We start from the raw sequence: 14,366 nt of genomic DNA, 5'->3' as shown, positions 1-14,366 counted from the left end.
ATCCACCCTGTGATTACAAATCACGGCCCTTTGGCTTAGAGGTGACAAGCATGACTTTGAGAAGCCAACCCTTTTATTTCAAATGTGAGTTTCTCCACTCTATCAGAAAGCCCTCCAACCCTGCTGCTCCCAGAGCGGCCTCCCTCAGAAGGGAGCCACGTGGGGACTCCGTGCCTCAGGCAGGACAGTCTGCAGACTGCATCCCACCTCACCCACTGATGTCACCTTCCAGCCCCACGGAACCACTCAGAGATCTCAGAACACACCCAGGAATTTCTGTTCCTTCCTATGGTCAAGCTGTTCCTGCTTCCAGAACTTTCTATGCTTCAGCCAAGACCCTCTTCACCCAGATTGTCACTCGGGCTGCAGCTCTGTTGCCCCGCCTTCTCCAGCATCCCTTTCATCCCATTATCCTGTGTGTCTTCCTCAGAGCACTGACCCCCGACCTGAAGGGACCTCACCACGGTCCCCTCCCTCCTGAACGTCAAGCTCTAAGAGACCCATTCATGCCTGTGGGCCTGGAGCCAAGTTTAAAAGCTCTTCCTTTCATTCTAACAAGTGGCTGGTTTGATGGTGAACCTTGCACTGCTCTAATGAGAGGTGATACCGCCCAGGGGCTAGGAGCCTGGAAGTTCTAGAATCAGACCAACTTTGGTATCAGTCCCAAGCTGCCACTTCCTACCGTGTTGTCCTCGGCAAGTCATGACTGTCTGATAAAACCATCCTCGGAGTATTTCAGAGAGACTGAAAGACAGCACGTATGTAGGCACCTGATACATGGCACGTGGTAGATATTCAATAAATGTTATTATGAATAATAAAAATAATAGCATTTTTGCTCCTCTGAAGACAGAGGACCGAGTCCACCACCTACCAGTCATGTGACCTTGGCCAATTTACCTACTATCCCTGCCATTTCTCATCTCTAAAATGAGAAGACAGTGCTCCGCAGCCGCAGCCTGGTCGCCGGCCCTGCCACGTCCTGGGCCGTGGTCTTCGGTCTTCTGGCCGCGCTGCTGCTGACCCGCCGGCCCACGCGGTGAGGAAGCAGGCGTAGGGAAGCAAAGTCACACGGCCAGCGAGAAGCATGGCTGGGATCTGAAGCCAGGAGGTGTGGTGCTAAAGTCAGGCTCGTAACCATCCTGCCCTCCTGCCTCTTGTGTGAAAACCGCCGCTCCCGTGTCCTGTCTGTGGGCTCAGACCTGGGCTGGGAGAGGGCTGGTGCACGCTGGGCTCCTCCAGCCCTGGGCTGCGCCAGCCTTTAAACGGAGCCTTCGGGAGAAGCTGGCTCACAGGCGACCTGGCGAGGCTCCGCCGGATCTGGGCAGTATCCCCCGGTTGGGCTATGCTTTGGAGTTTGGAAAAGATGCCGCCAGCTTCCTCACTGGGATGAAGGAGAAGCATGGTGATATCTTTAGTGTGCTGGTGGGGGGAGGTATGCCACTGTCCTCCTGGACCCACACTCCTATGACATGGTGGTGTGGGAGCCTCGCACCAGGCTGGACTTCCACGCCTGTGCCGTCTTCCTCATGGAGAGGATTTTCGACGTGCAGCTTCTCATTACAGCCCCAGCGATGAAAAGCCCAAAATGAAACTGACTCTCCTCCACAAAGAACTCCAGGCGCGCACGGAAGCCGTGTATACCAACCTCCACACTGTCCTGCTGGGTGACACCAGGGAAGCAGGCAGTGGCTGGCATGAGACGGGACTCCTCGAATTCTCCTACAGCCGCCCGCTCAGAGCCGGCTGCCTGACTCTGCACCGCGTCGAGACAGCGCGCACACCCGAGAGAGCCAGACCCAGGACCGCATCCACTCAGCCGACGGCTTCCACGCCTTCCGCCAGCTCGACCTGCTGCTCCCCAAACTGGCACGTGGCTCCCTGTCACTGGGGGATAAGGACCAGGTGTGCAGGGTCGAAGGTCACCTGGGGAAGCTGCCGTCCCCTGCCAGGCTGGCCACTTGGGCCCACCAGAGCAAATGGCTGGAGGAGACGGGCGTGTCGGAGGAGATGCAGGCACGGGCTGGTGCTGCAGCTCTGGGCCACGCAGGGGAATGTGGATCCTGCTGCCTTCCGGCTCCCGCTCTTCCTCCTCAAGAACCCCGAGGCCCTGGCTGCTGTCCGTGGAGAGCTGGAGCCTCTTCTCCTGCGAGCAGAGCAGCCCATTTCGCAGATGACCGCCCTCCCACAGAAGGTTTTGGACAGCGTGCCTGTGCTGGACAGCGTGCTGAGTGACAGCCTCAGGCTCACCGCCGCACCCGTCATCACCGCGAGGTCGTGGTGGACCTGGCCTTGCCCGTGGCAGAGGGGCGGGACTTCACCCTGCGATGTGGCGACCGCCTCCCCCTCTTCCCCTTCCTGAGTCCCCAGAAGGACCCGGAGATCTACACAGACCCAGAGGTATTTAAATACGACCGATGCCTGAGCCCTGATGGATCAGAGAAGAAAGACTTTTGCGAGGATGGGAAGCGACTGAAGAACTACAGCATAACGTGGGGAGCAGGGCACAACCAGTGCCTGGGGAGGGGTTACGCCACCAGCAGCACCAAACAACTCGTGCTCTTTGTGCTGGCGCACTGTGACCTGGAGCTGATCAGCCCGGACGTGGAGATGCCCGAGTCTGACCTCAGCAGGTACGGCTTCTGGCTGATGCAGCCGGAACGTGACGTGCCTGTCCGTTACCGCATCCGGCCTTGGGCTCCGGGGCGTATGGGACTCCATGCACCCAGCCTGTCCCTAGTCGCCCAACGTTCTGTGCCTACGTTCGGCCTGGGTACAGAGCTTTGCACACCCAACGGTGCCAAGCATTATCCCTTCCCTACTGTTTTTCCTAGAAGGCTGTGTCTGGGGAAGGGGAAAGAAGGGGAGCGAAGAAAAGACACCAAAAGCTCTGCAGATTATCTGCTGCAAAGGTTAAGTTCCAAAATGAGGCTCTTTCCGTCCCCAGCCCCTCTTGCTTCTCTCACCTTAATGATATCCACTCAAGCTCGGGCAGACGGGGCACAACGAGGAGACCCCACTGCTCTGCCCCCAACCCCCATGGGCTGCCGTCCAAGGCCCTGACAATGGTGTGGTCCAGACCCTAACCAGTCAAAGCAGATGCTGGCCATAAAAAGGCCATTTGGGGCCTAGCAGTGCATCTGTTGAAATAAATTCTGTCCCCAAATTTTTATTAAACTACCTAAAGCCAAAAAAACAAAAATAAAAATAAAAAATAAAATAAAATGAGAAGACTTCCTAAGCTCACAAGGTTGTTGTGAGGATCAGATGAGATCATCTGGGTAAAGTACGGTGCGTCGTACATCCTGAGCACTCAATAAACTGCAGCAATTAGTAACACGCATATTGTTGCCTTTCCTCCTAAAAGCATGAGCTCCTTGAGGGCAGAAACCCTGTGTACTCACTTCTCTATCCCTAACACTAAATGCCTGGCACATTTTTCTAGAAGGAAGGAAATGAGTGGGATTTTTTTTGAGGTCATCCCACGCCCATCACCCTCCAGCTTGATCCCTGGTGTGAGAGAGGGGGTAGATGGGACACAGAGAAGGCACGGAGCTTGGGTTGGTTGCACCGCGCCACAAAGGTAGAAAGAGAATTTGCTGGAAGTGTGGAGGATCACAGATGGTAAAGCCCCCAGCTGCTCACACACCTACTAGTGGGAGGGGGAGGCTGGTTTAAATGTTACAAATGAGTCAACTTTCTCTTAGACAATAAGATCAACAAGGAAGATAGTGATGGGGAGAGGAACAAACAGGGTGAGAAGGAGAGAAACAGGCACCTGGGCCCCGCTCTTGTGTAACTTAACCCTTTGGGAGGAAGGGGTGGGGTGGGGGGCACACGGGACTGGAAAGCAGTCGAGTAGGGGGACGGCAGGGGAGCCACAGATTTAATTTAGATCCTCCCCAATGGGCTGCATCACAGCCTGGCTCGCATGCTCATTTCATGCTCCTCTGACACAGATGGGAAGATCAAACCCAGGACATGTCGGTTTTGTAGGTTATCAGATATGTCAAAACTGTTAACCGTTTCTGAATTTAGCAATTTGGCAGAATGTGGAGCGGAGCTGCTGGGATGGCCAAGCGCGCTGACTGTGAAGAGTTTCTTTCGCAATCCTGTCCTCTTCTGCCAACTGTAAACTAAGATTATGAAGCAGAATCAACATGGCTACGTGGAGTGTCGGCCTTCAAGAGGGAAAGCCAGGTGTTGGGGGCTCCCAGCACCGCATGGTCAATGGCACCACCCCAATACTACCTGCACCACCATCACTGACAATGCTGTAATTTATCCCCCAATGATCCACGAGTGGGAGAATAGATGGATAAGGTATAGCCTGGGTACCCTGGAGGCACCCAAAAAATGTGGTCCCTAAATACCTAGCCTGGAATCTCCCCACTTCATTGTCTTCTAATCCCACACATAACACTTCAATTTTCAATCAATCCAGCATGTGCACTCTGCTCCCAAGTGCCTATGATGTGCTCAGCTGTGGGCAACGAGTTAGGAAGATTACAAAATGCAATCAGACATCCTCTGAGTTCTTCTCTAAATTTTAAAAGCAACTGCTCATAACAGAATATTGAGAACATAAGGGAGACTGGTTTTTAAGTAAACCGCCCACAAATCCTAATGATTGTTCCTTTAAGTAAATTTGACGGGTTCTATTTGTCATGTGCTTTTTTTTTTTTTTCTTTCATTCAGAATATAAAACATTCTGAAAAATGAGGGGTCTCATAGACTGAGCTGTAGTAACTAGTATGGCAACTCCCGGAGGGTTTTCTATCCCTCTCTATCCCTAGAATTTCTTCCCCCACAATCACCAAGTCAAGAAGTTTGCCTTATTTTCTTTTATAAACTAGTAGTTTTACTTATGTGTGTAGAATATGGAATCAGACTACTGGGTTCCAATTCGGGCTCTGTCACATCCTGGCTCTATGACCTTGGACTGGTTACTGAATCTCCACCTGCCTCAATTTTCTCATCTCTAAAATGAGAATAATAGTAATACTTCTCAGGACTGTTGTGGGGATTAATGAGCTATGATAAGAACACTTAAAAGAGTGCCTAGCACAGTTTTAAGTACTTACTTTATTAACTACTTAATAAATGTAGCTATATACATAAGGCAGCACTGCCTTTAAAAGTAGGTCATTAGCTTTTTAAAATCTCCTAGGGTGGGTTTCAACTTTTATAAGTAGAAAGGCAGTATAGAATACTGGTTAAGAACACAAACTATAAAACCACACTGCCTGGGATTGAATCCCAGTTCTGCTTTTACTTGCTGTGTGATCTTGGCTGTTACTTAACCTCTCTGAGATTTAGTTTCTGTAAAATGGAACTAATATTGCCTTCACGCTTAAGTGAATACAAACACATAGTAAGTAATAACAAAGCATGACAGTGTGCGGCTGTCACTGTATTTCTAGGGGAGGTCCCATCAGCAACAAAGAGTCACATTTGTAAAACGTCAAGATGACATTCAAAGTCCCAGGAAGCAACTAGGCAACCAGCCATTAGCCACTCTCACCCCATCTTAGCTCTGTTCAAAGTTGCTAATGTACAGATCATTAGTGAAGGCGTAGCAAGCAGAATTCAATTAAAATTGGCCCAGCTTGCTGCTCCAGGTCCTTCCATCCCCATCCTGCAGCAGGACTGAGAGCTAAGGGGGACAGACAGCAGGGCTGATGCACAAACAGTGGGAGGGGCCCACTGGCGCGGTACCTTTGGCTGTTGCATGGCAACGGGAGCTGCCAAGACAGAAGAGCATCAGTAAACTGCAATGAGAGAGGAGAGCCTGGCCCCTGCATGCAGTCAGCATCAAAGCATCCATGAGGCTGGAAGGCAAGGAGACCCCAGCCCTAAATAGCAGCCCTGGTGATAGGGCCCAGCCCCAGCCTGTGAATCCTGGTGTGGAAAGGAACAGACACATTGGTCCTTCCCTATAGTGACCTGCCCTGGGGAGCCACAAATGCATGGACCAGCTTAGCCTCTAAACCTTCCACACAGCTCAAGGTGGGCCTGGAACCGCTCTCCATACCTCAGGAAGGGAGGCAGATCCGCAAGAGAGCTCGTGCCCAACTGGAGCTTGGGAATGTCTCACTGAGGACAGAACAACAGAACACAAGACAGTGTATCTCAGCAGGAATGTAACTAGAGGTGCCGTCAGGAGAGGGAAAGTTTCCCGGAGAAGGAAGCTGGATCTTAAGAGACACAAGGAAGTGGAAGAGGCAGGGAAAGAAGGGCAGTGACACAAGTCCCACGCACCCAAGGAACACCTTTCTACCCAAAGAGAAACTCACCATTTAAAACAAACCTTTCTCTGCCTTCTAAAAAAGGATTGAATTTTCTGCCAGATCTGATTGAAGCTCAAAGGTATTTTGTAACTGCACTTCCCTGCCTATCTAAAAATGTCCCGACTTGTCAGTCACCCTCAACCTCAGATGCATTTCGCCTGTTCCACAAAATGTGGTCCGTCTGACCCACGAGGCTCAATTTCCTAAAGATTCTTGCAGCTTTAATGTGGCTGACTGAAGTGGCTATGATATTTTATCGGAGTGACGGTACACTTTATTCTTTAGGGACGTCAGCAAATTTTGCCTCTGGTGAATCGGTCCTCAGATTTAAAGAACTAGGGGGAGAAGTTTTATGTATATATTATTATACACACACACACACACACACACACACACACGTGCGTTTATACATTATGAAAGCTGCTTATATAAACTTCATATGTGTATAAACTTTATGTGTGTATGAACATTGTGTGTGTGTATGTTTTAGCCCACCTAACAAGGAGATCTGCCTTGAGCTGGATATGTAAGGCTCTGGGTCTCAATTTCTATAACTGCAAAGGCATAGGATAGGGTTTCTCAGTCTTGGACACTGTGGGGCGAGGATCCCAAGGCTCCATTCTAGTTCAGTGTGGAGAAAAGTGCTAGGATCTACTGGTGATGTCTGCTGTGGTCACACTAAGGAGAGATGGGAGGTGTGTTTGCTGGTACCTGGATTAGCTCAAAGGACCCTCCTGATAGATGATTTTCAGGATCTTAGAACTGAGTCCCAAACAGAGGGTTCTTTTAGAATCTCTAAAGGCCTATTGGTTCGAACACTCTGAGCGTTGAGTTATAAAGGCCACACTCATGGGTTCAAAGCCATCCCCTTGCTGCAAATAGAGAAAAAAGTGCTGTTTGTGTTGGGAAGATCCCTCCCAAACCCACTCCTACAAGCTCCCTGTGAGCGCAGGCCCCCAAGGTGCGGTCACAAGTTTCTCCTCCACTGGGACCCAGTGGGACAAGGGGAATGGTTTCCCAGCATTTCTGCACAGCTGTTGAGTCACGATAATAACTTCTGTGAGGGTCTAAAATGATTTCTATTATGAGCAGCTTTCACTTTATAGAAAGACCCTCACTCCCCTCAATGCAACTAAGGAAAAAGAGAACGGCGACACAGGTGACAATAATGATGTCTATGGATATTGAGACAGACCTTGGGAGAGGCAACGGAGAAAGAATAATTTACGGGGACCCTGAAGCCTCATGACCTGTCTGTGCGGGACATTCTAGATTCCCATACAGCAGTGACACCGAGGCCCAGAGTCGTGATGTTTAACTCCATGGGACGGGCACACAGCCAGCGAACGGCTTCCAAGCCCTGTCCTTTCCACGCTGTAGTAACACAGACTAGACACCTCTAGGGGCTGCAGTGGGGCAGGGCCGGAGGATCTGGAATGTTGCCAGGCCCTAGGGAGTGAAGACAAAGAGGAGGCATGAGGAAAGGAGAAGGTGGTTTCCACGTGGCCCATCCCATGGCTCAGAGAAACTCAGTAAACATCGTCTGGGTGTCTCCATCCCAACTTCTCAGCCTCCGTTTCCGTTTCCCGCCAGCTTGCCCGGCTGAGAGAGATGCGACGGTTGCTGAAGAAAGAACACTACGCCCTGCTCCTTTATCTCTGAAAAGATCTGGAGACCAGCCCGATCTCAAGGGGCCGCTGACAAGAACAAGAAATCACCAAGTGCAGAATGCCCTCATTAGTCAGGCTTCTAACCGCCGGTAGGTGATGTCAGGACCACACGGTTCCTCCCCTGGGCCCTGGCATCCTCACGCGTTCACATCTCCCCACCCCTGCCACGCTGCCTGCAGACTCCTAGAATACCGAATATCAGTCCAATACAGAAAGCAAGTTACTAATGTCCTAAAAAATATGGGGGCTGCACAAGGTGGTCTCTGGAGTCTCTTCCAGGATGGCAGCTCAGAGACAGCTGTAGCTGGTTCTGACTTTTATCACCATGTGCAGCCAGGAACCTTCAAGTCCCACCATCAGAGGCCCCTGGAGGTAAAAGGCAAATGTCTTATTGGGGGAAAAATAGTACATTGGCAAATGATCATTGAGTCTCATCTTGGACAGACTTGGAGAGAAAAAGAGATATGATGGGGAGTGAATGTGGAAAGGAAACTAGGCTCTGAAAGCCTTGAGCAGTCAGGGACGACGGGAACAACGTCATAAAAATAGCAGTTATGTTTTCTGCACACCTGCTACACACTGGGCACAGCGACTCAGACTCCTATCATAAGCACTGTCTCATTTAATCCTCTGTTATCCCTGCTTTATAGGTAAGAAACTGAGACACCAGGAGATTCAGTGACTTGCCCAAAGCAACACGCTGTTCACCCGTTCCTTCAACATCTATGTATTTCACATGTGGCTCCAGGCACTGCACCAGATCGGGAGCTACAGAGTGGCTGGGCTGGGATCCAAGCCTAAGCATCCGGATGCTAGATTTAATACCCAAGATGGACCAATCCGCAAAGGGGAACGTTGTGATGCTGAAACACGCAGACACACGCAGGAGGCCCACCGGGGGAAACCCAGGCCCCAGCCCACTTTGGCGTGTGCCACCCACTGGAGCTGCAGGGAGGAGGGTAGGCTGGAGGGAGGGAGCCTGAGTCCTGCGGGACAGAGCTTCTGGAAGGCAGAGACTCCTTCCTCTGAGTCTGCCTTGTCCTTGATGCCGCCTCAGTGTCTCCCCGTAGTAGTAGGATCTCAAATAACTGTTCTTGAGAACATATGGCCCCCAAGGGGCCACCCCACAAAGCCGTTTCTACCAATGGATTCTATTCTGTGTAGACAACATGGAAGACTGCCAGGAAACCCCCAGGGTCATCCTCTGCGTCAACAGACTTCCTGGAAATGAAGCCAACCTTGACCTTGAAGAGCCTGCATGATCTAGCCCTTGCCTAGCTCTCCCACTCCACTCCAGCCACCATTCCCCTAACCTGCCAAGCTCATCCCCACCTCTGGGCCTTCATCCTCGGTGTTCCCTCTGCCACCAACACTCTTCCCTTAGAATTTCACCTGGCTCACCCCTTCACATCCCTTAAGTGCCTACCCAAAAGTCACCTCTTCAGAGAGGCCTTCCTCAACCATCCCTTCCAAAATAGCTTTCCCACTCTCTGTTCCCTAACCCTGCTTGAATGGCGTTCCTCATCACCCCAAATCATGTCATTTGTCCCACGTGTTCATTCATGGATAGTGTGTCTTGCCCACAGGAATGGAGGCTCCGTGAGAGCAGGCTTTGTCTATCTGGTTCACTGCTCTTATCTCTAGAGCCTGGAAGGGAGGCTGGCACATAGCAGGTGCTCAGTAAGTATTTGCAAAATGCCTTGGATACATTAATCTGTATCCACCAACATTTATTGTATACTTACTACATGAGGCTCTGAGCATACAGAGATTTAAAAACAAGCAAGGCAATGTTCCTATCCCTGCGTTCACAGCTGAGAGAGGGAGATGCTAGAGGGAGGTGTCTCAGTCGAGCAGTGCTAGAGGAGAGGGTGCCAACGGTGTTCTGGGAGCACCGCCCCACCCCACTGCGTGACACTGAGGAACCACAAGCCCTGGCTCCCAGTGGGGGGGCCCAAACCTGTGTGACATAAGCTCTGCCCTCAGATGCATAGCCTCTTCCGCTTACAGGAGACAAGGGTTCCGCACTGACCCCAGACGGAAAATTGAACCACAGCGTTTCTTTATGCCGTGTAGGTGAGGATTCTGCTTCAAAAGTAGTCACCTACACAGAAGCTTAAAACCATTTTTAAAATTTTTCCATTTTTAAACTGACATGACTAGTTTCTATTTTTTAAACTGAGATATAACATTAGTTTCAGGTGTACAGCATAAGGATTCAATATTTTTCTATGTTGCAAAATGATCACCACAATAAGTCAACATCCGTCCCCACACACAGTCACAGATATTTTTTCTTGTGATGAGAACTTTGAAAATCTACTCTCTCAGCAACTGTCAAATATGCAATACAGTACTGTCAACTACAGTCGCCATGCTATTCACAACATCCCCATGACTTACTTGTTTTTTAATTAGAAGCCTGTAGCTTCGAAGCCCCTCCACTCATTTCACCTACTGCCCACCCCTGCCTCTGACAACCAGTTAAAACCATTTCTGGGGACTTCCCTGGCAGTCCAGTGGTTAAGACTCTGAGCTCCCAATGCAGGGGGCCCGGGGTGGATCCCTGGTCAGGGAACTAGATCCCGCATGCATGCCGCAACTAAGACCCGGAGCAGCCAAAACAAAAGAAAACAAAAACTAGATAATGTCAATTAAATTTTAATTAAAAAAAAATTTCTGAAAAGTCTCTAAGGTCTCTACTCGAGGTGATCCCAGTGTTTGAGGGCTTGGGATGAAGAGTTTCTGTCTGAAGGGAGAGAAGGAGGATGGCACAACAGAATTAATTTTACACCCGTGGGGAGGGGAGTTGAGGAACGGGGTGGGGGGGGGGACAAGCATGACAGCCTCCAGTTTGCAGGTGAAGGGACCGGGGGCTCAGTTTCCAGAAGTCTCATTTGTCTCCAATCACAAACAAACGCAAAGGCTTCAAGGGCCCGGGAAGCCCCTCTGTTGTCGGGCCCACCGGCTGGGCCGGCGGCGCTTCTTCCTTTTCTTTACGGAGGCCGCTGACAAAGGTGAAAGGCAGAGGGAAGAGCTCTGTGAAAGCGGAGACTGAAATATTGATGAGGGACAGTAATTGCATGTCCCGAGACAGGAGGACAGGCCCTGCTGCTGCCCGGGCTCATCAAAGCACTCAGCTCAGCTCTGGGCCTCAGTGTCAGCCGTCCCCACCCCTGAAACGCCCTCCACATCCTCCCCCAAGTCAAGACCCCCTCCCCCACGAAGCCTCCTCTGATTGCCGCAGCCTGCACTGGTTCAGAATCACAGAAACCTCGGAATGTGAGAGCCGGAAGGCACCTTTCAGATGAACCAGGCCAGGTTCCACATTCTCTGGGAGCTGAATCCGAGGCCCACGAGGTGGAGTGGCCAGGCTTCCGTGCCTCTCCTGCGTGCTTTTCCTCCCGTCATGCTCTCTGCTCCTTCTAGGGCAAGTCCACCCTCCTCGACTGACTCCTTCAAATCACTCGACAGACACTCCCTCCTCTCCTGCCCTTTGCCTTCAAGATCGAGCCCTGCCCACTTGGCCACCTCAATTCCCAGTCACCCCCCACCCCTCCTCTCTCACCCTTCCATCCACGCCTGGGTTCAGGCCCTGCTCGTCTCTCCCAGAGGGGTTTTACAGAAGACTCGTGATGGCCCCCAGATCACACCCTTCTTGTCCTCGTCCCATGCACCCTCCTCCCAGCGCTCACCACGCCCACCTGACCATCCACACCCACACTCCATGCCCCCCACCCTGCCCAGTGCCTAGTCGGGGACTAAGTCCAAAGTCCTCAGCAGGGTCCAAAAGCCCTTGTGAGCTGGCCTCTCCAGCTTCAGGGGTCCCAGCTACGCGTGAGCCCTACCCCTCGCTTTCTGCCTATTCTCACCTTAAAGGCATCCCCACAATTGTGGGTTCAGCTGTGTCCCCCAAAAAGATCGGTCCAAATCCTAACCGCCAGGTGCCTGTCTGTGAATGTGACCTGACTTAGAACCCCTTTTTGCATCCCTCTTATGATATTTTCACTGGGGGCAATGGAAAGAGGGGGGGCTTTGAAACCAAACCTGGCTCCCAGTCTCAGCTCCATCACTTCCCAGCTGAGTCACCTGGGCCAGGTCCCTTGAGCTCTCGGAGCCTCAGTTTCCTTCTGTAAAATGGGGCACCACGTCATCCCCGGTATTATTGATAGTGTACGTAACTATCTTGCACGGACAGAAGACTCAGGAAAGCATCAGCTGATACTACTACAATTCCTATTCCTGGGAGGTCTTTCTTGTCCTTCCAGAGCTCATCCCAGGATTGTCCTCCACCTCTGTCAAGTGTTCCAGGGTCTGCCTCTGGGAGCACTTCCCCCCTCCCCGGCTCAGTAACCCCTTCTCCCAGAGGGCAGGGCCCCTCTCCCGCCCCTCAGGCTGTGACAGGGCCCAGAGCCCCTGCCCAGGGAGCAGCAGGGAGGCTGGACCTCCCCGGAGACTTCCTTTGTCAGCCAGCCAAGCACCCAACCTGTTGCTTTTAAGGACAGTCCCCCTGCCAGCTCCATCTGCCTCAGGGACGAGCTGTTTAATGGAGCGACAGTTGGCTCCCGGGAAGACAATGAATTTTAACGCTTCTGGACACAGCAATCAGATAGAAGCCTACCTACCAGGCAAGGTCAGGAGGGGCTTCAAAATCATGCAGCCCAACCTCCACCTGGGCCCAGGGCGGCTGGGCAGCTGGTCCGAGGTCCCACAGCTGGTTAGTAGCAGTTAGTTCCTAAACCAGGACCCACTGTGGCTTAGAAACTGGTCTTCCAATAATTCAGTAACCCACCTCCCCACCCACCCCAGTGCAGCCTCAGGTCCCTCTTTCCCGTAATTCTGGATGGGAGAATGATGCCAATGTCATTAACTGGCTCAGGGTCTACAGTTCTGGTCTTGGCGCAAGCCACTATGAACCCTAAGAGAACCACATGGGGCCAGCAGAAGAGGGCCCTCCGAGGGCAGCTGGTGCAAATGGTTCCAACCTGATTTTAAGTCGTGGAAGTCTCTGTTCAAAGAAAACCTTGGACAGAAGAGCCAATCTCGAACACAGGTGGAAGCCAAGCTGCTCTGATGGGGAGGGAATGTACACCTCCCGACTCCTCTATCCTCCCCAGCAGCCCCTGAGACGCCTCCGTGGAGCCCCAGCTTCCCTGGCACCCAAGTGAAAATGCCTCAGCTCACTGTGTGCTGCAGAGGAAATGGAAGGCTAGAGCAAGGGACAGACCCTCGTTCACTGCCAGGAGCAGCGGCGCCAGCACCAGAGCCCACGCATCCTTGCTCCCAGTCTTGCTCCCTCTTGTTGCCTTTGGTGGAGAGACTCTAAGATGACTACCAATGATCCCCAAATCCTGACAGTCATAGCCTTGTGTAATCTCCCTTCCCCCTTGAGTAGGGCTAGCCTAGCAACTTCCTACTAATTAATAGAATACAGTAAAAATGTCACTTTTGTGATTACATCACACAAAATTACAACTTTTATTTGGCCATCACTCTCTCCCTTGATGGCTTTGATGGAGCAAGTTGCCACACTGTGAGCTGCCCAACGGAGATGCCCGCTGGCAAGGAACTGAGGGAGGCCTCCAACCAACAGATGGAAGGAACTGAGGCCCTGAATCCAACAGGCTGCAAGGGACTGAATCCTGCCTGCAACCATGTGAGCTTGGAAGTGGATCCTTCCCCAGTTGTGCCTTCTGATGACACCACAGCCCTGGCTGGCATCTTCACCATGACCTGAAAGAAACCCTGAAGCAGAAGACCCATCTAAGCCATGCCCATACTCCTGACCCACAGAAGCTAGGAGATAATAAATGTGTGTTGTTTTAAGCTGCTGAATTTGTGACAACTGGTTACATGGCACTGGTATCTAATATACTGCCCTAAAGAATTACCACTTGCCTTTTGAAAGAGAGCTCAAAGGGCACTTTGAAAAGTGAAAAGTCAGGCTTTCCCTCCATAACCACCACCTTCACCATTTTCATCATCACAACTGGTATTGCTTCAGGCTCTACTCTATGCCAGGTACTGGGGTTTCAGTGTTTTATATCTATTATCTCTTTTAATCCTACAACAAACGTATGTGGGAGGTACTGCTACTTAAGCTCATTTTACTGATGAGAAACTGAGGCCCAGAGAGATTTTTTAAAGACACACTACTCTATACCGATAACTCTTTCCCTACACTCTTTCTTAACACCACAGACACAACTAGTTACTGACTTTTCTGTCTCTCCATCTAGCCGGTGGGATCCTTAAAGACGGCACTTCTGATCTTTCATGCAACAAATTTTACTGAGCATCTACTATCTGCCAGGCATTCTGCTAGCACAGCTGAGGATGGGAGGACAAGACAGGAGTCAACAAAACAGCCAAGTGCACATACTTGGCTCTCCTAGAGCTCATTTTC

The 14,366-nt window shown here is 51.3% G+C and overlaps 1 protein-coding gene and 1 pseudogene across 5 annotated transcripts in view; one reads left to right on the top strand and one right to left on the bottom strand.

Annotated features, from left to right (window-relative positions):
* The window catches only part of CHST11 (carbohydrate sulfotransferase 11), a 278,318-nt gene that overhangs the window by 169,071 nt on the left and 94,881 nt on the right, over window positions 1–14,366 (bottom strand). The window lies entirely within an intron of this gene.
* LOC309609037 (prostacyclin synthase pseudogene) lies at window positions 938–9,112 on the top strand (annotated as a pseudogene). Its single transcript, XR_014249722.1, has 2 exons — window positions 938–1,039; window positions 1,296–9,112. The product of XR_014249722.1 is annotated as a prostacyclin synthase pseudogene (transcript).

This window comes from Balaenoptera borealis (assembly GCF_965194805.1).
Source record: "Balaenoptera borealis genome assembly, chromosome: 13".
NCBI classification, from domain to species: Eukaryota; Metazoa; Chordata; class Mammalia; order Artiodactyla; family Balaenopteridae; genus Balaenoptera; species Balaenoptera borealis.
This window is presented reverse-complemented; position numbering and strand designations above follow the sequence as displayed.